Below are 22,248 nucleotides of genomic sequence, written 5' to 3'. Positions count from 1 at the left end.
TGCTACCAAGCAATGAGAGTTACAGACAAGCAGTGGGGGCGCTTCTATACATAGCAACCACAACTCATCCGGATATCACAGCCACAGTTGGAATTCTCTGCCGATGTGTAAGCAAGCCATGCCAAAAAGACTGGAATGCAATTAAGAGAATTCTTCAATATCTTAAAGAAACTCAAAGGCTAAATCTTAAAATATCTGCATCAGGAGATCTCACTCTCAGAGGTTATGTGGATGCAGATTGGGCTGGAGGTTCAAGTGATCGGAAATCAACAACTTGTTCAAGTTAGGAGAAATTTCAATTTCTTAGTCCAGAAGAAAACAAGTGTCAGTTGCATTATCTTCTACAGAAGCAGAATATGTATCTGCTGCTTATGCAAGTCAAGAAGTAATTTGGTTGAAACAACTTTTGGAAGATTTCAGCAAGCCATTAGCTCAACCACCAGTTATCTATGAGGACAACCAAGGATGCATTAAACTTGTGAGCAGTGAGAAAATTAGTGCATTGACTAAGCACATTGATTATCTGACCACCATCTACTCACTTTGTCATCCCTGTCCCTCTCACCTATTACCCATGTCCAGCAGCATGCACACCCCCACAGAAACCTCACACATCTAGACACTCGCACACTCTCTGACTCTATTCTACCACTGTCCTCCATATCTTCACTCCATGACACTGACACTGCCACTACTTTCTACAATGCCACTCTTGCATAAGCCATTGACACGGTCGCCCCTCTCATGCATAACAGAGTGCGATGAATCAATAGACAACCCTGGCACAATAACACCACTAAAAAGCTTTGGCAAGCATCCAGAATTGCAGAACGGCGTTGGAAGAAAACGCATTCGCTAGACGACTTCACTGCACTCAAACAAGCAACACTTGCATTCAAATCAGCTCTCACCTCTGCTAAACAGGCCTTCTTTACATCCCTTTTATCTTCCTTATCCCACAACCCCAAACAGTTGTTCAATACTTTTAACTCCCTCCTACGTCCACCACTGCCCCCTCCAACTTCCCTAATCTCTGCCGAGGAATTTGCCGCACACTTCAAAAACAAGATATACCAAACACGGCAAGTCTTTATTGCTCAACCACCACAACCCCTTTGCATACGAGACCAATGCCCAAACCCCATAACCTCCTTATCTAACATCACTGAAGGGGAGCTTGCTCATCTTCTCTCCAAATCACACCTCATCACTTGTGCACTTGACCCTATCCCATCCCACCTCCTCCCCAACATCACGCCCACTCTTATCCCATTCCTAACCCACGTCTTCAACCTATCACTAACTTCTGGTACCTTCCCTTCTGCTTTCAAACATGCCACAATCACGCTTATCCTTAAAAAGCCAACCCTTGATCCAACAGCCACGTCCAGCTATCGCCCAATATCGCTGCTCCCATTCGCTTCTAAATTCGCTTCTAAACTCCCACCTCTCACCTAACTTGCTCTTTGACAATCTACAATCTGGCTTCCACCCCCATCATTCCACTGAGACAGCCCTGACCAAAATTACCAATGACCTACTTACAGCCAAAGCTAACGGACAATACTCTATACTCCTCCTTCTAGACCTGTCCTCTGCTTTCGACACAGTTGACCACTGCCTCCTACTACAGATTATCTCCTCCTTTGGCATCAAAGACCTCACCCTATCCTGGATCTCCTCATACCTTTCCAACTGCACTTTCAGGATCTCCCACTCCCACACTACCACCTCATCCCACTGTTGGAGTCCCCCAAGGCTCTGTTCTAGGACTCCTACTCTTCTCAATCTACATACTTGGCCTGGGGCAACTCATAAAGTCCCACAGATTCCAGTACCACCTTTAGGCCGATGATACTCAGATCTACCTCTCTGGCTCAGACGTCACCTCTCTGCTCTCCAGAATCCCAGAGTGTCTATCAACCATATCCTCCTTCTTCTTCTCTCGCTTCCTCAAACTCAATATGGACAAATCTGAACTAATCATCCCCCCCCATCTCACAGATCTTCCTTACCCAACCTTTCTATAACAATTGATGACATCATGCTTTCCCCAGTACCGGAGGTCCGCTGCCTCGGAATAACCCTTGACTCTGCCCTGTCCGCACATCCAAGCTCTCTCCACCTCCTGTCGCCTCCAGCTCAAAAATATTTCCAGAATCCATCCCTTCCTCAACCCTCAATCTACTAAACTACTTGTGCATGCCCTCATCATCTCCTGCCTCGACTATTGCAACATCCTTTTCTGTGGCCTCCCTGATAACACCCTTGCACCTCTCCAGTCCATCCTCAACTCTGCCGCCGAACTAATTGATCTCTCTCCTCGCTACTCGTCCGCTTCTCCCCTCTGCAAATCTCTTCACTGGCTCCCATTCCCTCAGCTTATCCAATTCAAATTACTAATACTGACCTACAAGGCCATCTACAACCTGTCTCCTCCATACATCTCTGACATAATCTCCCGATACCATCCCTCACGTATTCTCTGGTCTTCCCAAGACCTCCTTCTCTCCTTCACACTTATTCGTTCCTCACCCAACTGCCTCCAAGACTTCTCCTGAATAGCCCCCATCCTCTGGAATTCCCTGCCCCAACACGTCTGGCTATCAACCACACTCGGATCCTTCAGATGGAACCTGAAAACTCACCTCTTCTGGAAAGCCTACAGCATGCAATGATCCCTGCTGCCTCCTCACCTCTACTGGAGCTACTGCCTCACCATCACTGGAGCAACCCCCCAACCTACTGTCTCCTTCCCCACCATCCTATAGCATGTAAGTCAAAAAGGGCATGGTCCTGTCTCCCCTCTATATCAGTCTGTGATTGTTAGTTTGTTTACTGTGATATCTGTAATTTATACAGTATGTAACTTCTTCTTGTGTACAGCACCATGGAACCAATGGTGCTTTATAAATAAATAATAATAATAAAAATGTAAAACATCACAATTTACGTGACTTAGTGGAACGTGGTGTACTTGAGTTTGTTTATTGCGATCTGACAAGATGATAGGTGAGGGTATGACAAAGCAATTATCAAGAGCCAAGCTTGTGGACTTCAGAACCACAATGGGACTAACAGGATAAGTAGTTGTTGAGTGGGGGTGTTGGAATATGTTTGGTGCAACAACTCCATTTCTGTCTATGAGTGTTTAGTTGCTAGATTTGTATGCTGCTTATAAAGGTAGAACAAATAAACTCCCAGAGGCTCACACAGGGAGAGCATGTGACTGTATTTTCCTGTTTTCCTGTGTCTGTTTATTGAAGATGAAGCAGCCTGCTGCAGATGCTGCACACATAGAGACACGCAAATTATCTATTCCTGATCTGTTACGCTTATCATATATTGTTCCTGTTTGTTCTTGAATAAAGAAGCTCTGCTGTCACACGCTTGGCGAGTATCCTGAATAATCAGCTGCCAACATTTTGTAACTCACTTACCCCAGGAAGTCCCCTACTCAGGGTTGGCCAGTGTGGTCTGATGATTTTTGCAATAGCGTCACTTTCTTCGCAATACTTACTAACAAAGGAAACATTTTTGCACTATTTTGTTCCTTTTGTACAAATAAATTCTCCACATTTTTAGCCTTAGCCACCATCCCCCAACTTTAGAAAAATGGGGTGACACATAGACGAACTCTTCCTCCAACATACCCATGTGTATATTTCCATAAGAGGACGCTATGTTAGCGCCCATGGTGGTCCCTCTTAGCTGTTGATAATACTATTCTCCAAATAAAAAGTAGTTCTTTTTCAAAACCACTCTTAATAGATCCAAAATCATTTAAGGGCCTCCTCTGAAAGACTGCACTCACTCAGTCTTTTCTCAACTGCAGCTATACCTTCACCATGTGAAATTGATGTATATAGTAAAATGAAACCAACAGATCCTGTTCCTCCACTTTCAATCCTTCAATTTTGACCAAGAAATCCGTAGTGTCCTTAATAAAGGACTTTGCCCTTTGTGCCAACGGATTTAAGACCCTATCAAGGAACACCCCAATGCGACTGAATACCGAATCAGATCCAGCCACAATGGGATGCCCTCGAGGACTCTCTATGCATTTGTGCACTTCTTGTAAAGCAAATATCACAGGTATACATGGCAAAAGGTTCAACAGAAAAATATACATATCTTTTTCAAATATCTTTCCTTCTAAGGCAGAATGTCAAATTGCCCTGATTTCTCAATTCATTTTAAACTTAGGATCATAGTACAATCTTTTATAGACCGGCTTGTCCTCAATCTGTCGTTTTTTTTCCCTAGCATATGTCCTGGTCCATGATGACCACGGCCCCACCTTTATCAGCTTTTTTTTATAACTGTTGTGTCATCATGGACAAGGTAATTCAAAGCCTCAAATTCTTCCTTCCTAATGTTGGGATTTTTGAACTTTTTTACAGTTGATAATCTCAAATCTTCAACATCTCTAGTCACTGCTTCTATGAAGACCTCTATCGCTGCTGGACTGCCTGGTGGCATGAACATACTTTTATTACTCAAACCAAATTTACTCAAATGCAGCTCACTTTCCTGGACTGTTTCCTTTCTACTTTTGTTACTGAACTATTCTTTATGTTTTATAGCTCTAAAAAATTTACTCAAATCAATTGTGCATTTGAACCAATCTGTGTGTGAGTTCCAACCATATGACAAGCCTTTGTTAAGCAAATATCAATGTATACTGCTGAAAAAAATAAAGGGAACACTTAAAAAAAAATATAACTCCAAGTCAGTCACACTTCTGTGAAATCAACACTGATAGTGATTCAATTTTTCCTGCTGTTGTGCCAATGGAATAAACAACAGGTAGAAATGATAGGAAGGTCTCTAACATCCATGTGTCTGCTCAGTAGAAGTGTCTAGTGTTCCCTTTATTTTTTGAGCAGTATACATCAGTCAATACCTTTTTTTGATTTTTTGAGATATTTACAATTAGGTCTGTGGGCTGTTCCTGGTCACAGGGGGTCTCGACGGGGCTTGTTGATTTTGTTTATTTTTCTTTTTCGCTTATCGTTTGTCGCTTCTGTCTTTTCCATTGCCATCTTCCTCCTCTCCTCGTCCTTCTTATGGCTATCTATCCCATATCTCTATCTATCTCTCTATCTATCATTTATCTCTCTATCTAGCTACCTATCTATCTATCTATCATCTATCTAACATCTATCTATCTCTCTATCGTATCTATTTATAGATCTATCTACCTACTGCATATATGTCTGTCTATCTGTTGTATCTATTTCTTTATATGTCTATTGTATTTATCCCGGGCCGGCGTTGCCACCCAGCGCACCCGAGCAAGTGCTGGAGCCCTGGACAAACAGGGGCACTCACTCTCGTTTGCGACTGGGTCCAGCGAGTGATGGGCCCGCTGACGCCAGCAAATACTTCAGCTGAATGTGAGTCCTCAGGTGCACATTCATCTGAAGTGTGTTGTAGCACACATACCCATTTGGTCGGTGCTCGACAATACACGCTGCTGACCAATCAGAGGCCAGCAGTTGACATCAGCATGCATGTGACAAGGGACGCACAGCAGTGATGTCATGCGCTCCTGTTGATTGCACTCTGAAGTCAGCCACCAGCTTCATAAGAGGATGCCGTGCAGTGGGGAGGTGAGTATTTTTATTTTTATTCAAGTGAGTACATATTTATTTTTTATCAGTGTGTACACGATGGCCATACAACTACATGGATGACTTTGCATTATACTGTATGGTATGGAGGACTTTGGGCTGTACATTTATACTACATTGATGATTATGGGCTATGCATTATACTACATGGATGACTATGGGCTGTGCATTAAACTACATTGATGACTATGGGCTGTGCATTAAACTACATGGATTACTATGGGCTGTGCATTATACTACCTGGATGACTATGGGCTGTACATTATACTACATGGATGTCTATGCAGTAGTGAAATCTTTGGCATTGTACTATACCTATATTTGTCTGCCGCGTCTGTGCATCATGAATTGTGGCATGTGTTAAAGTGGCCCACTGAGACTCTTTCACTCGGGGATTATGAAAACCTGGAGCTGGCTCTATCTATCTATCTATCTATCTATCTATCTATCTATCTATCTATCTATCTATCTATCTTCAGCTCTGGCAAAAATTAAGAGACCACTTTCAAATGTTCAGTTTGTCTGATTTTTCTCATTATAGGTATATTTTTGAGTAAAATGTAAAATGTTCTTTTAGTCTACAAACGTCTGACAACATGTCTTTTTTCTGAAAAGGAGAAATGGTCAAAATTAAAAAAAAAACTCCAGTGCTTTCAGACCTTGAATAATGCAAAGAAAACAAGTTCATAATCATTTAGAAACAGCAATACTAATGTTTTAACTCAGGAAGAGTTCAGAAATCAATATTTTGTGGAATAACCATGATTTTTAATCACAGTTTTCATGCGTCTTGGCATGCTTGCCACCAGTCTTTCACACTGCAATTGTTCTTTGTTTGATGGCTTGTGACTATCCATCATCCTCTTGATTACATTCCAGAGTTTTTCAGTGGGGTTCAGGTGAATGTGCTGCCCATGACAGGGTTTTGATGTGGTGGTCACTTAATTTTTGCCAGAGCTGTATCTATCTATCTATCTATCTATCTATCTATCTATCTATCTATCTATCTATCTATCTACTATCTATCATTATCTATATTATCTACTTCATATCTATCTATTGTATCTTCTAACTATCTATCTAAGTCCAGAGATTGGAGGCAGCACACCATTCAAGTTAAAAAAAGTTTCTTATTTAATGGCCCAACATGGCGACATTCCAGTTCCTTAGTGAGAACCTTTCTTAAGCCTAAGGAGTATATAATATTGAAGGTTCAGTAAATACCTGGTGGGCCCTGCACCCAAATAGCTCTTATCTGTGCTGTTCATATTTTTTCTTTTTTATATCTATCTATATACAGTGGGGAAAAAAGTATTTAGTCAGTCACCAATTGTGCAAGTTCTCCCACTTAAATAGATGAGAGACCTGTAATTAACATCATAGGTAGACCACAACTGTGAGAGTCAAAATGAGTAAACAAATCCAGAAAGTCGCCTTGTCTGATTTGGCAAGATTTATTTTTCATATTATGGTAGAAAATAATTATTTGGTCACCTAAAAACATGCAAGATTTTTGGCTCTCACAGACCTGTAACTTCTTCTTTAAGAGGCTCCTCTGTCCTCCACTCATTACCTGTAGTAATGGCACCTGTTTGAACTTGTTATCAGTATAAAAGACACCTGTCCACAACCTCAAACATGCACATTCCAAACTCCACTATGGTGAAGACCAAAGAGCTGTCGAAGGACACCAGAAAAAAAATTGTAGCCCTGCACCTGGCTGGGAAGACTGAATCTGCAATAGGCAAGCAGCTTGGTGTGATGAAATCAACTGTGGGAGCAAGAATAAGAAAATAGAAGACATACAAGACCACTGATAATCTCCCTCGACTTGGGGCTCCACGCAAGATCTCACCCCGTGGGGTCAAAATGATCACAAGAAAGGTGAGAAAAATCCCAGAACCACACAGGGAGACCTAGTGAATTACCTGCATAGAGCTGGGACCACCGTAACAAAGGCTACCATCAGTAACATACTACGCCGCCAGGGACTCAGATCCTGCTGTGCCAGAGGTGTCCCCTTGCTTAAGCCAGTACATGTCTGGGCCGGTCTGAAGTTTGCTAGAGAGCATTTGGATCATCCAGAAGAGTATTGGGAGAATGTCATATGGTCTGATAAAAAAACAAAGTAGAACTGTTTGGTAGAAACAAAACTTGTTGTGTTTGGAGGAGACAGAATGCTGAGCTGCATCCAAAGAACACCATACCTACTGTGAAACATGGGTGGGTAGCAACATCATGCTTTGGGGCTGTTTCTCTGCAAAGTTAACAGGACGACTTATCTGTGTACATGAAAGAATGAATGGGGCCATGTATCGTGAGAAGGGCATTGAAGGTGACACGTGGATGGGTCTTTCAGCATGATAATGATCCCAAGCACACCGCCAGCAAAATGAAGGAGTGGCTTTGTAAGAAGCATATGAAGGTCCTGGAGTAGCCTAGCCAGTCTACTGATCACAACCCCATAGAAAATCTTTGGATGGATTTCAAAGTCCGTGTTGCCCAGTGACAGGCCCAAAACATCATTTCTCTAGAAGAAATCTGCATGGAGGAATGGACCAACATACCACCGACAGTGTGTGCCAACCTTGTGAAGACTTATAGAAAACTTTTGACCTCTGTCATTGCCAACAAAGGATATATAACAAAATATTGAGATAAACTTTTGATAATGACCAAATACTTATTTTCCACCATAATTTGCTAAATAAATCTTGCCAAATCAGACAAGGTGATTTTTTGGATTTGTTTTCTCATTTTGACTCTCATAGTTGTGGTCTACCTATGATGTCAATTACAGGCCTCTCTCATCTTTTTAAGTGGGAGAACTTGCACAATTGGTGGCTGACTAAATACTTTTTTTCCCCACTCTATCTATCTATTTATCTATCTACCTATTTATCCATCTATCTATCTCCCTACCTATCTATCTCATATCTATCTATTATATCTATCTATCTAATGTATCCGTCAGTCTATTTCAACCCTATTTCGAATAAATAATCATCTACACTAACATCACAATCTATATTGATACACTATTATCCAGATTAAATACATAAAGCAATTGGAGAATTAAAGAAATAGTGCCATTATCCACATAACTGGTATGACTGTAAGCGCGTTTGTAATCCTATAATTGAGGTTATGTTGGGAACACTTCATCAATGTTGCACTGGGACATTTGCATTGTTTCTTTTTCTTCCTATTATTCTCTATTACAAATGAAAGGAATCAGATGTGTCTCAGTAAATTCTGTGCCTATTGTAGTCCTGTATTCCCTTTCATGCCATTTTATCTGTGCGCAGATGATCGTGTAGTGGGGTGTGGTTACGTCTCTGGTGGATACAGACCTCATATATATACGTTGCTATACAAGCTAGAACTCGATATCTGTCATATTTCCTCTTTCCATAGAGGAACTTTCCAGGATTGTTTAATCCCCAGAATGTAGCAGTGAGACGGTGACAATTCTGTGTTAGCAGAATTACGCTATCTTTTTATCTACTGTGGATAATGCAATTTTTGAAGGAGGGATTTGCATCTTGCTGAGCGCTTTCTGCAGCCCACATAATGCCATTAAACCTACAGAAGGAAGTGCATAGGATTAAAGCACAGAAGAAGACGACGGGGACAGATGAGTGGCATGCAAAGATAAATAGTGGCCAATACAGCCGGTGCCAGCCTATGCTACCCGCACAATGACTTCCTCTCCTGTTGCAAATGATGCTTGGCAATAGTGCTAATTGCAATAGATTTACACTGTTTCCCTGCAGTGTGGGAGGCAAAGGCAAAGCTGTTTAGCAGCATCCTGATGGATATACGCTGACATTTGCAGTCTGTTGCCATGGTCGCTCTGGGACTTTTGTTTTGAAAAGGGTTTTTTTTTTTTCATGCTTCTATCAGATGACGTCATGGATGTCCATGGATGTGACAGGCCACCTTTTGGTTGGAGGTTTAAAGAGACAGCCTCCAGCTGCAACACTAGCCCTGGCTATTGTCTGAGATGCTGATATAAAGATGGGGGAATATTCTTTTCCCAAGCTCAGTTCCCAAGAAGCGTCTCACTTAGCACTACCTTTAGGAAAAGCCTCCTAAGTTAGCACGCTTGCAGTGCCCGAGCGAAGAAGCCCGTTCCTCCCGCGCCTCCTCTTTATTAACAGAGTATCAAGTGAAGTCCTCTTTTTTTCTTAAAGAAACACAAAGCAGCCAATAGAGCAAGATTACTGCTGGGAAGAGTACGGAAGTCATGCGAAAACTTTAAAGGAGGACACAGACAGCTTTGAAAGAAAAAAAAAAGGTAAGGCACAAAATCAGACAGCGACCACCCAGAGATGAAATAGACATGTTACCAACAAGATATTTGTAATAAGTAGCATGCATCTGATGGAATAATGCAACACCTCACCTTTTCACTGGATGGAGCGCTGCCGGTATGGTATTATTTTATACTAAGGGGTAAAAAACCATAATGATAATTAGATCAGAAATAGATATAGATGCATAACCAGACAGATAATTTACTGAGAAAGAAAGAGAGAAAGAAAAAAGTGTGAGAAAAAGGGAAAGAGAGAAAGAAAGAAAGAAAGAAAGAAAGGAAAAGAGAAAGAAAGAAAGAAAGAAAGAAAGAAAGGAAAAGAGAAAGATAAAAAGAAGCAAACAAATGAAAAAAGAAAGAGAAAAAGAGAAAGAAAGAAAAACAAAAAAGAAAGGAAGAAAAAGAAAGAGAAAAGGGAGGAAAGAGAGGAAAAGAAAGAAATAGAGAGATATAATGACGTATGTGCATACATATATCCCTGTAATTTCTACAGATAAGTATAGCTCCCATAGACAGATCGGTAACGCTCGTGCATATTTACAGGGCATGTGCCGGTGTACACTGAATTAAACAGCTCACATTCTGGAATGAGCAACAGCTGAATTCTCACGAAATACAAAGTTTTGTGCAAAAAAAGCAATTGTTTTGCCATAGAAGATAATACTGTATACAATGCAGCGACATTTACTTTAGATACAGACACATTTTTTTTCTTATTAGATGCAAGTGTGTTTGCGAAATGGTTTCTACTCATCATATTGCCTAAACAGATGTAGCGGTGCTGATCTTGCTTTGCACATTAGGACTGAGTCTGTCTTGACACCAACTATAGTCTGAGGTTTCCGTTGACCTGATGCCATATGTTAGAGGTGTCACGATGCACGCCTAAGCACACAACAGATTCTGCTCTACACACTGTGGTGAATTGATGTGTTGGAATAGGTGATGTCCGCTGATTGTGTATTTGCAGCTTTCCCTTTCACTCATATCACAGACCTGGGATAGAAAGTACAGAAAAGCTGCGGCTTCTCATCAAACAATGTGTAGGCTGCACAAGGCTTCAGGACTTGTGTTACTCTTTTCAGCTGTGCTTTCCAAAATGTGTATTAATAGAAAATGAACAGATCAGAATGCTTGGATGATAATGCGATTTAGGAAATCCTTATTTCATTATCGTATTGTAATTTAATATTACTGGACTGTGTGGATTTCTACATCTCCTCCAACCTAAGGGGAGGCAAAGAATCCCTGCTGCAAAATTACATTACACATCAATTACATTGACTACTAACACAGTATATGTATTTGTCACACAACCTCATATATCCAACAGCAGGTTCATGTTCTATACAGATCCGGAATCATAAACCACATAGGCATTAAGAGATGTGCGGCTTCACAGGGGGCCCATGTGCTAGATAAGTTTGGGAGTGTAACTTATAGATTTATATGGAATATATACAACTATATCATATTTATCTCTCTATCTATCCCATATCTATCATCTATCTATCTATCTATATAGAAAAATCAGAGAGCAGCACAAACTTGAGCAGATTTTGGGTGCAATACTTCCTGAGTAATGCAGTTGTCCAACGCAATATATAAATAGAAAAAAATCAGGCAGCATTCCAGTTCAAGGAAAAATTGTGGACTTTAATCCAACGCCAAGTGGTGCAATGTTTCGACCTCACAGCACAGTCTTTGTCACTATCTATCTATCTCTCTATGCATCTGTCTATCCCATATCTATCTATCTGTTTATCTCATATCTACTATATATCATCTATCTATCTCATATCTATCTATCTATCCATCCATTCATCCATCCATCTATCTATCTATATCTATCTATCTATATCTATCTATAGTATGTAACGATCTATATATGGAGTATATAAATACTCCATGGTGTAAATTCATCTGCTGAATAGATAGGGCTTTCTGTTGACAAATGGTGAACTTTTCCTCTTTCAGCTATCTCCCCAGCAATGTATTCTGGTTAATAATTGATCGGTTAGATTAGCCTGGCTTTGTATTGTTGGCTTGAATGGTAACCAGAGATTTTCATTAAGAGACTGACAGCACCACCCTAATTAATACACATTCAGCTCATTTCAGGTAAACTAATCTACAAACCCACCACAGCAGATAGCTCTTTACTCTGTTTCCTTACTGCTATTTCCTCGGGTGTCATGTTGTCCTGTTGCGTCCCTGCTTTGCTCCTGCATATCGGGCATAAGTAATGTTAGCGATAGTAACATGTATTACTGACACATACATGTACTATGATCATACCCTATTACTTACATTCTGAGCCTCAGGCATGTAGAACTCCCAGTTCTGTTGAGATGAGCACTTTCAGCACCACTCCTTTGGACAGCGGCCGCCACTTGAGCCTCAGAAAAATTGGTCTCAAATATTTCAAATATTTCTTGTTCTACTTTCATAATGATAATCCTAATTAGTTTCATGCGGCCTATGTCTACCCGAAGAAGGTGCTTGATTACTTTTCTTTAACGCTTATTTTGAATCAATATATAAATTGCATCATAAATTTATTCGGTATCTTTATTTCGGATAATTTCATAAATGCGGACAGTGAAAAGATTTTGGAAGTGTTTATTATAACATTATTAATAATGGCAAGAGACATGATAATCACAGCGACACACAGCCTTACCTGACTGAGACACCCTACACCCCAAACATTCCGCGGCGTCCTTAGGTGGGCATTCTCCATGGATTTGTCAAAGACGAATTCTAATCATTTAAAGTGTTCATAACATTAATAATGTCATGACTTAAAATATTTCAATATTAGCATTTATATACAATTTATATAGAATTAATCTACACTAATACGGTTTATTAAATCAATATTCCCGGCATGTAGTTTAAAAGGCGTTATATACCGGCCGTACGTCATTTTTAGGACTCAATGTTACAGTTGTATATTTTTTTATCGTGGGTGACCTTTGATTCCAGACAATATTTAATTAAAAATTTTTTATAATAAATAAAGCAATAAATAAGTCTGAGATTTGCTTGCCTGTCACTCAAGTGAATACACTCTTACCTGTATGTGACGCGTTCTGCTATTATTTTAATTTTCAATTTATAGACATTTTTTTAGTATGTGCTATTCTTACATTTTCTTCATTTTTACACATGGTGAAAGAACAGTTTCATATATTTTTTCCTTTGATTTGCTTTAGCTTTATGTTTTATGGAATTTTGAAGGCGATACCTGCTACAATTTCTTTGTTAAAGACTCGCGTTGGAAGAAATCATTTTATTATCTGTGAAAATGGCATATAGACAACATATAAATCATAGACTTTTTTTTAATCCACAAATGTGAGACCCACCATCTTCAAAGATATCAGACCATTTAAACAGTCCATCATCGAGTTGCAGCACTGTGTGAAATTCGCGGGGTTGCAGTAGCTGAAAATTCCGCCAAACTCATTGATGCCAATTTCACCTATAAAAAAGGTGGGTCCGTAACGCCGATCCCACCCCCTCTATACAATTCATACGTATATGGTCATACAAAAGGGAGGCTAGAAAGAGAGCAAAGAGAGCGAGAAATAACGTAGACAAAGGCATTGTCATAAATGTTGTAATTAATGAACGAATGAATGGGGGAAACATTTTTTCTTGTCGCCAATATATTTACTATAATCCTGTATCACGTGAAATATTCGAAGGTCTTCAGATATTAATATTCCTGCTCAGACCATGTCTGTATTATTGATTCAATTTTTATTTTAAATCCCCAGAACGCTACAACGTGACTCAACATACCAGTGTATTCATTTTACCTTTACAGATTTTCCTAGGCTGAGCTCAAAGGCACTGCCCATGAGAAAAACAGCGAGCAAGACAACGATGAGAGAGAAGAAATGACATCCTGTTTTCTTTGGAGAAAACACTTGTAAGGTCTGTGCTCTTTTTACAGCTATTGAAAAAATCCATAATAATGATTTCTGTCTTCTTGCGTACATGCTAAATCTAATTAGCACTCTATCATCTATCTATCTATCTATCTATCTATCGCTATATCTGTCTATCTATCCCATATCTATTTATCTATCTATCTATCTATCCTATATCTATCTCTCCCATATCTATCTATATATCTATCTATCCCATATCTATCTCTCCCATATCTATCTATCTATCTATCTATCCCATATCTATCTATCTATAGCTATATATATCTATCCTATATCTATCTCTCCCCTATCTATCTATCTATCTATCCCATATCTATCTATCTATCTATCTATCCCATATCTATCTATCCCACATCTATCTCTCTCATATCTATCTATCTATCTATCACTATATACATCTATCCTATATCTATCTCTCCCATATCTATCTATCTATCTATCTATCTATCTATCTATCTATCTCATACAATACAACATACCTTCTATTAAACTTTAGTAAAGTCCTATTACATTTCTGTTTCCTTTCTGTTTGATAAATCCAAACCAGACAGAAGAAGAGCGATATGATATGTAATAAACTGATTTCCACGTCATTGCTGATCATCCCCGTGCCTTACTTGCACGCACTTCTTAGCTGTTATCTGCAATGAGTGCAATATATGGAATATGGTGTGAAATATTTGTCTGGTTTTGCTCCACATTGATATTAATTAAAATACACAGCGATATCTTACACAATATTAATACTGTCACTCTTGATGGGTTCCAATTGTCAATGTTAATATTAAATTGGTAAATATTGAGAACATTTTAAATAATCACATATCGTATGTTTATATCATATACATGGTTCAAATTAAAGCTGTTTTATTTATGTATGACCTTTTATTAAGAATTTTAGTATACAGATACCACATAACCAACAGATGACCACATGATGGAGTATTCTTCAAACACAAGGCCAAGCGCAGGCAGTACGGCAGATTAAGCTACAACTACTATTATTGCATTTCCACACATCTTCAGTGGATTTTGCTACTATACATACCACTTTCACATAACCGTGAACTACAAACGTCCAATTTCCACAATTATCCAGATCTTGCTTGTTTTCTGATTTTCGTACATATTACCATTCTCATCTTTAGCCATAAAACAATAGGATCCAAATGTAGCTTGTTGCAACTATTTAGCTAGTCTTGTAATCTCTATCAGGTGGGGACCGGGAAGGCACATGCCCCGGGATCAAGAAAAGGGGCATTAACGATCCACTAAGACTTGGGCAGGACATTTAGGTGCAGGGTTTGGGCTGCCAACCTTATCTTTGCCCTGGTCAGAGCAGAGCCTATTATAGGGACTGGGAAGACAATCTCTCTAAAGATCACATCTAAAATATTGGAGAGGTGAAAAAAACAACTTGGATCTGTTTGTAACACTGATTCATAATCAACCAAGAAATTCATGGGATGACTCCTTCCACTCATTATAATATATCTGCATATATTCTTATTGCCAGGTACTTATTGTGATGCAAATGTCCTCGTTTTCAGGAGCCTCACTTCAATGAATAGAGTTTTTGTTAAAATGCTAATTCTCTTTTTATTTTAATGAAAATCAGGTCAAATAAATTGTTACTAATAATTGTTACTCATAATTGTTCCACCACTGAGAATTGGATTCAGACATATTTTTCATACTCAGCCATTAGAAGGGGTATATATGTATTCAGATAACACTTGGCTCTCCTCCTTTGTCACAGCATCGTAACCCATGTCACCTGGATCTACATGCATGTGATAGTGGTTATCTATTGTTGGCAGCACAATGCCGTACAAAAGGTTCATTCAGTCTTGGAAGAAGAAAACATGAGAGTATTGTTGCAATCATTTTATTTGGCACAGTGGGAGATACCGTACTTGTGTATTCACATGACTCTTCCAGCTAAGTGATCTATTTTCAATACCTCCCTCCACAAACAACACAGGTCCAAAGCGTAAAAACACAAAATCTCTGCTCCGTTTACTAAGGCATTGATACAGTTATTTTCAGATGAAAAGATACATCAATTTTTTTTTTTAATTTTATGTCCTGTTTAACGTTTTACATCTATATAAGCAATTATTGAAAAAAATCAATGACTGTAAGCAACACTCATATTAGATTTTGTAAAGGAAATATTTCACCTTATTGTAACTATTAGCTGATCTGCTCCAATTAGACAACACATTTTAAAACAACATGGAAGCCAAGGTTTGCTGATTGGAGCTCCTGGAGAACCACCTCCCCATAGTTTTTTGATATGGTCCCTATATACAGAACAAAATGACCCACGAACATTAGATACAATTGGAAAATTGTGACTATTAAGAAAATAAGTTTTCATATTAACCCAACAGCAAATTAGTGTTAATGTCCAATTAATGATCCATATTATTAATATCTAACCAAAAATCAAATTAGTCTTTACTTGTCTGATACGGCATTCACCTCGAGAAAACATTTCCTATTGGCTGTTAAGGTCTGGAGTAGCTCTCTAAATGTAATATATACTAGTAGCAACCCATATTAATGTTGGATCTCTTACACATAACAATGTTTAGATATTGCGTAGTTTAGTTTCTGATAACTTGTCAGATGTAGGAGGCTGATTTTGTCATTTGGCATCTTAACGTCATCTGTGATTTTACAGAATCTAATGTGACAACTCACAGTTACTCAGCAAGCTCCACAATGAAAACAGACTTGCGAAGACACATCAGTGTGTATTCTCAGAAGACCCCAATCATTGCTGTAGCAAAAAAAGCTGCTACCCTGGTAGTAATGTAGGAGTCATATATCCAGCCCAGTATTATATATATATATATATATCTCCAAAAAGGAGGCAGCACATCCAAAAATGGTGAAGACGTGGGGATTCTTTCTGGATATATAAATACATATATATAATACTTTATATACATGCGTCGTGCAGGACATGTGATTCCTATATTATTAGTGCACTCATGTGATTAGTTTCAGCCTTTTTTGCTACAGTAATGATTATATATGTATAAATCATAACCTCGAGACAGACTGAGAAATATTAGTAAATCCATATGGACTGTTAATAAAAAAAACCTCCCGACATCCATTTTTGCTATTTTTCCCCTCTGCTTCTTTAGTTGGTAGTACATTCATGTACATTCAATACTTGCATCTAGCATAAAGTAAGCGTGATCTTAGAATAGAGGTAAGTAAATATCATCAAACTTTGTATTATTGCCTCCCATTTGCCTCACAGAGTGTCCTGACAATACAAATGACAATAATTATATATAGTAAGACGCAGAAGACTTGACGCTGCCATTTAACACTTTGTAGCTGATTTTCCACTTTTCCATCAGTCTGGGAGATGGCACCAGTATTTGTTAGATTCGGCAGCGCTTCGTCAAGCTCACATCTATGTGCTACCTTTGTTCCAGGTTCAGAGTTCGTCACGTTCTCATCCCGATGTGGCCGCACTATTTCTGGGACTTCAGATTTGCTTTGAAGTGTTCCATTTAAAAGATACAAGACGCTGGTTATTGTGTCTTGATTGCGTTCCATGCGGAGTCAGTTCCGCGCACCTGTCAAGCAAACCCCACAGTTGCATTATATATTTCTCTCTCTTTTGTCGCTTCCGTGGCACAGAGAATAGCTTGTTTACTATGGCACAGATGTTGCGCCTGCGGTTTACCAGTAGGTAACTACATATTAACAGAATGCCTATTGCTCCTAAACTAGACCTAAAACTACAAGCAAGCAGCGGCAGATGGGAACACAATAACCTTGTGCAAACAATTTTAGATCATTTAAACTTAAATAATAACATGGAGAAGAAGGTAGAAATCCCTGCCAAGAACCGGCGACTGATAAGAAATGGGCAAAATTGGTGATTGATGTCTCTGTGCCTTTTTGAACAAAAAAGTTTGATTTATGGCCCCTCCCGCCTACTGCATTGTGAACCCCCTGAATAGGATACTTAAATCCGGGATACACTTAGCCCTGCCTGAACATTAGACTGATGAATATATTTCACTCTGCTTTCCACTTAACAAAAAATTCGGAAAAAAGGTCAACGGGCTCACTATGGAATATTTTGTATTGGGCAGTAGCGCTGGCCATAGATGGCGTCATTTTTTTTTTCATCCGACCCAATGAGAAGTTGGCTGTGTAAGGGGGCTAGATATAAATGTGAGTGATTTTTCAGAATGGAAAACACTGATCACCGGTCATGTCGCACCCCTCAAGTATAATCTAATCATTCTACAGTGCTCGTCTATAGCAGTTTTATTGACCTATTTTTGACAGTTTCTATAGGTATCCATATCCAATGGATATATTTTTAAAATTTTGTACATTCATTTAATTATTGGCATAATTATCCATATGTCAGGTTCTTAATGAACCGTAAACACGAATCAGCATGATGTCACATAGCAGCATATCCCCCCTGATTGCTACGGATCGGTAAATGGTTTCCTAACCCCTGCAATCACTGCACAGCAGCATTAGCTGAGCGGACCTGCAGCGGGAGAACTGAGATTGCAGCCAGCAATAACACTTATGGGCTTATATTATGTAATTAGGCGTCATTATCTGACATGCAAGAAATGGCCGTTATCATCCTTCAGCCGCAGGGCACATTTTTTTTTTATGTCAGATTTATAGAAAAGCTTTAATTCACTATAATTTCTGCCGATTTTATTATTCATTGTAAATTGTAAGTGTTCTTGAAGTGGAAGTGCGGTGATATACGCCGTCCCCTCCGTTATAAAAAAAAAAGCCGTGCATATTTTATTTACTATTAAAATTGTATTTCTGGAAGCCGACATTACAGTGTACGTCAAGTCTAATTTTTTTATGTACTTATGAAGTTTTATGACAAGGAAAATTAGAGCTAATTAGGTAGAGATAATTAGATTAATAACATTTCTATTAATGGAATTAGCTAGAACTATATTTTGAAACTGTTACTTGGCAGTAAATTGTATAAAGGAACAAAAACTCTAATTCATGCTAATTTGCCCTCGATATGCTTTGCCCATTATGTATCACAGGTTCTTTTTTTTTTTAAGTTTTAATTAAATAAACAATAAGAGAGAATTTTTGCAGAATTTTTTTGAATATTTTTTGTAAAAATGTAATTTGTGTTATCCATAGGAAAGCAATTAGAAATATAAAAAAGGATCATTTCTCATAATAGCTCCAGTACCAATTACGTTTATTGAGCAGTTTAGTCATCTCATGACTTTTGTATGGCAAAAACCAAATGAAGTGCGGAATATTGATGGCTGAAAACACTTGGTCTATCTGGTCTGCCTTTATTTGATCTACCCTTTTATTTATATCCCAGGATAGATTTCTTGAAGGCATGATTACATTCTCGTGCCATTGATTTTCCAACCACATCTATTGAAAGTATGGTTGAAGAATGTCCTACCCTTTCAGTAAAATAATATTTTCTGCCATAACGTCTGATGGTCTCCAATGTAAATTTCAAATTTCTCTACATAATTTAAAGAGGGTGCCCATTTTGTTAAGTTTCCTACTAAACCTATAATATTTTTTATCATGTCTTCTCTTTCCTTTCTTACCTCCAGGCCATACAAATTAAGTTTTTTTTTATGTCCCATTTGATGTTTTGTGTTTCAGATTTTGTGTCTAATTTCTTCCACCATTTTTGTAGTTTGCCTTCGGAACCAGTCAGCGTTTTGTAGAAGAGATCTCCAGAACTATTCCAGATGTGGTCTTACTAGAGGTCTTAGACTGAGAGCATAATCCCCCTCTTTTACTGATAATTCTACCTATGCAGCCAAGCATCCTACAAACCAACAAGATACAAAAGCCATTTTGCCATAAAAAGAAAACTTGTATTCTTAGTACAATATTAAATACAATTAGATTAGGGATGGAAGGCCTCTCATATGAGGAGAGGTTGGAAAAAGTTGGGCTTGTTTAGCTTAGAAAAAAGACGCCTTAGAGGAGATCTCATTTACATGTATAAATATATGTGTGATCAATACAAAACACTGGCACATGACTTATTTCTTCCAAAAACCATGTTGAGGACTAGGGGGCACTCATTATGTGTGGAAGAAAGGCGATTCTGGCAGCTAAATAGGAAAGGGTTCTTTACAGTTAGAGCGGCCAGACTGTGAAATGCCCGACCACAAGAGGTAGTAAAGGCAGAAGCTATAACAGCTTTTAAAAAAGGGCTTGATTTCCTCGATACATATATCATTGCGGGTTATATTTAAATTAGTGAAAAAAATGTACAATTGGTGGAGGTAGTTTGAACTTGATGGACCTAGGACTTTTTTCAACCTATGTAACTAAGAGAAAGGTGGGCTCCTAAATTTTGCGGCCCAACAAAATGGATACACAGAAAGCTGCCCCCCCAAAAACAAAAATCAGTCAGCTTTCACTAAATACCCCATAATTACAAGAATATCAGGTAATAAAAACAAGGTACTAAAACTGTTCAAGATAGGCTAAAATAGAATAATCCAAAATATGACAGATGTATGATGATAAGCTCTCCTAACAATACACCGAACAGAGTAATAGAATAAGTAAATAATAAGCACAAAACTCATCTAAAAGTAATATAAATAGCCAGCACAGAAAGCCTGGAGTAGTAAGATATACATTTGTCTACTGGCCTATGTCTTCCCTACTACCTGACCTCTCTGTTGATCCATTTTAAGGCTGGCACAAATCTGTGCCCCCAAATACTTCTTCTCTTCTGAAGTTCAGCATTGCTAATACAAAGGATTATTTCAAGGAATCATTGAACTTCAGTTTTCTTATTTTTCTACTATTTATTTAGTCTGAGAAACTAAACCATTTTCCACTTCTGGGAATTTGAATACCATTATCCACTTTTGTGTTGTTAGCATCCAGGTAATCCTCCCCTATCACACCATCTCCTATGTCACTTTTAGCTATAATACAAAGAATATGGCCAAGAAGGGAACAGTGTGGTCACCAGTGTTACCAGCCGCCCTCCAGAATGCACACCGTTATCTACAACACTCTGACTTCTATCTTTTAGAAAAAAGCAAATCCACTCAACTACTCAGAGATTAAAGGCATTGTCCATGATTAGAAAAACATGGCTACTTTCTTTCGGAAGCAATGCCACCCCTTACAACATGTTGTGTCTGGTTTTGCAGCTCAATCCAAACAAAGTGAATACCGCAATACCGCTCACAACCCATGGTCAGAGGACGTGCTGTTTCCAAAAATAAAGCAGCCATATTTTCTAATCCGGGACTACATTTTTAACCCCTATGAAAAATCGTTCCCATTATCATCTAGTTGAGTGGGACGATTTTCTCTCATGTGTCATCCGTGCACTGTCCATGCGCTGTCCGTATGTAATCCGTTTTTTTCTTAGCAGCTATCAGTCTTTTACAGGACCATTTGCAGATTCCTATGCTGCACAATTGTAATGTATTAGTAAAAATCGGATGCTATATTGATGGCCTGTATACTGATGGTCCGTATGGCATGTGATTTTTTTTCTCGCACCTTCCGATTTCGGAGTGAAATCGCATCATGCTGCAATTTTTTTCTCATGCCAAGTTCGGCTGAAAAAAAACACCCCAATCTGCACTGGCTCATTGTATAACATTGGTCTAGGTCAATCAGATTTTTTATCAGATTGCACTCGTCTGATTTATGCACAAGTGTGAGCGAGGCCTTAGAATAAGGCAATTATTCATTTTATGCGGTCCTTATTTCCTGCCCTTCTTTCCCATAATCATTTTCCAGAATGAGTTGTAGCTTTGAATGGCATCATACATATTACCATATAATGTACTAACAAGTTGCATACTTGGCAAATATATTGAATTTTCAAGAACAAAGGGGGTGAAGTTTATGTAAATTCCACACCCATCAAGGGAAGTTCCAGGACTGAGGGCATTATTGGGAGGTCCAGCTCAGGCAGGTCTGAAACATTACCAGAAAAGTTGGCGACTATGCTGCGGAGGGTGTGATGTCACGTCTTTGGTATTGCAATTGGTATTGCATGGACTGGCAGAAGTATACTTTCCGTGGTCCTATTAAACTTTCTGTAGTACACACTAATGGTGAGCCTTCTGCGTTTTATCATATAGGATTCAGTGTCCTAATGGCACAGAAATGAGTATTAGGTTCATATGCGAAGACTTAATATACATTATATATTATATACTGTAACACTGGTCCTAGTATATTGACACGGAATAGAATTTATACAAATGCATTTATTATTTACTTTTTATTAAAATATATTAATTAATGATAACTATTGAAGTTACCATAT

At 38.7% G+C, this 22,248-nt stretch overlaps 1 long non-coding RNA gene across 5 annotated transcripts in view; it reads left to right on the top strand.

Moving 5' to 3' along the window:
* The first annotated feature begins 9,043 nt into the window (after positions 1–9,043).
* Positions 9,044–22,248, top strand: part of LOC141084197 (uncharacterized) — a 255,802-nt gene continuing 242,597 nt past the window's right edge. For 2 of the 5 annotated variants that reach the window (XR_012230951.1, XR_012230948.1), the window contains exons 1-2: positions 9,048–9,936; positions 13,790–13,899. This is a non-coding gene — a long non-coding RNA (uncharacterized lncRNA). Of the gene's footprint in view, positions 9,937–13,789; positions 13,900–22,248 lie in introns of all 5 variants that reach the window. The other 3 variants (XR_012230949.1, XR_012230950.1, XR_012230947.1) reach the window with 3 other exon arrangements.

The sequence above is a fragment of the Dendrobates tinctorius genome, unplaced genomic scaffold (genome assembly GCF_039654945.1).
Source record: "Dendrobates tinctorius isolate UK_male_01 unplaced genomic scaffold, ASM3965494v1 ptg000022l, whole genome shotgun sequence".
NCBI classification, from domain to species: domain Eukaryota; kingdom Metazoa; phylum Chordata; class Amphibia; order Anura; family Dendrobatidae; genus Dendrobates; species Dendrobates tinctorius.
This window is presented reverse-complemented; position numbering and strand designations above follow the sequence as displayed.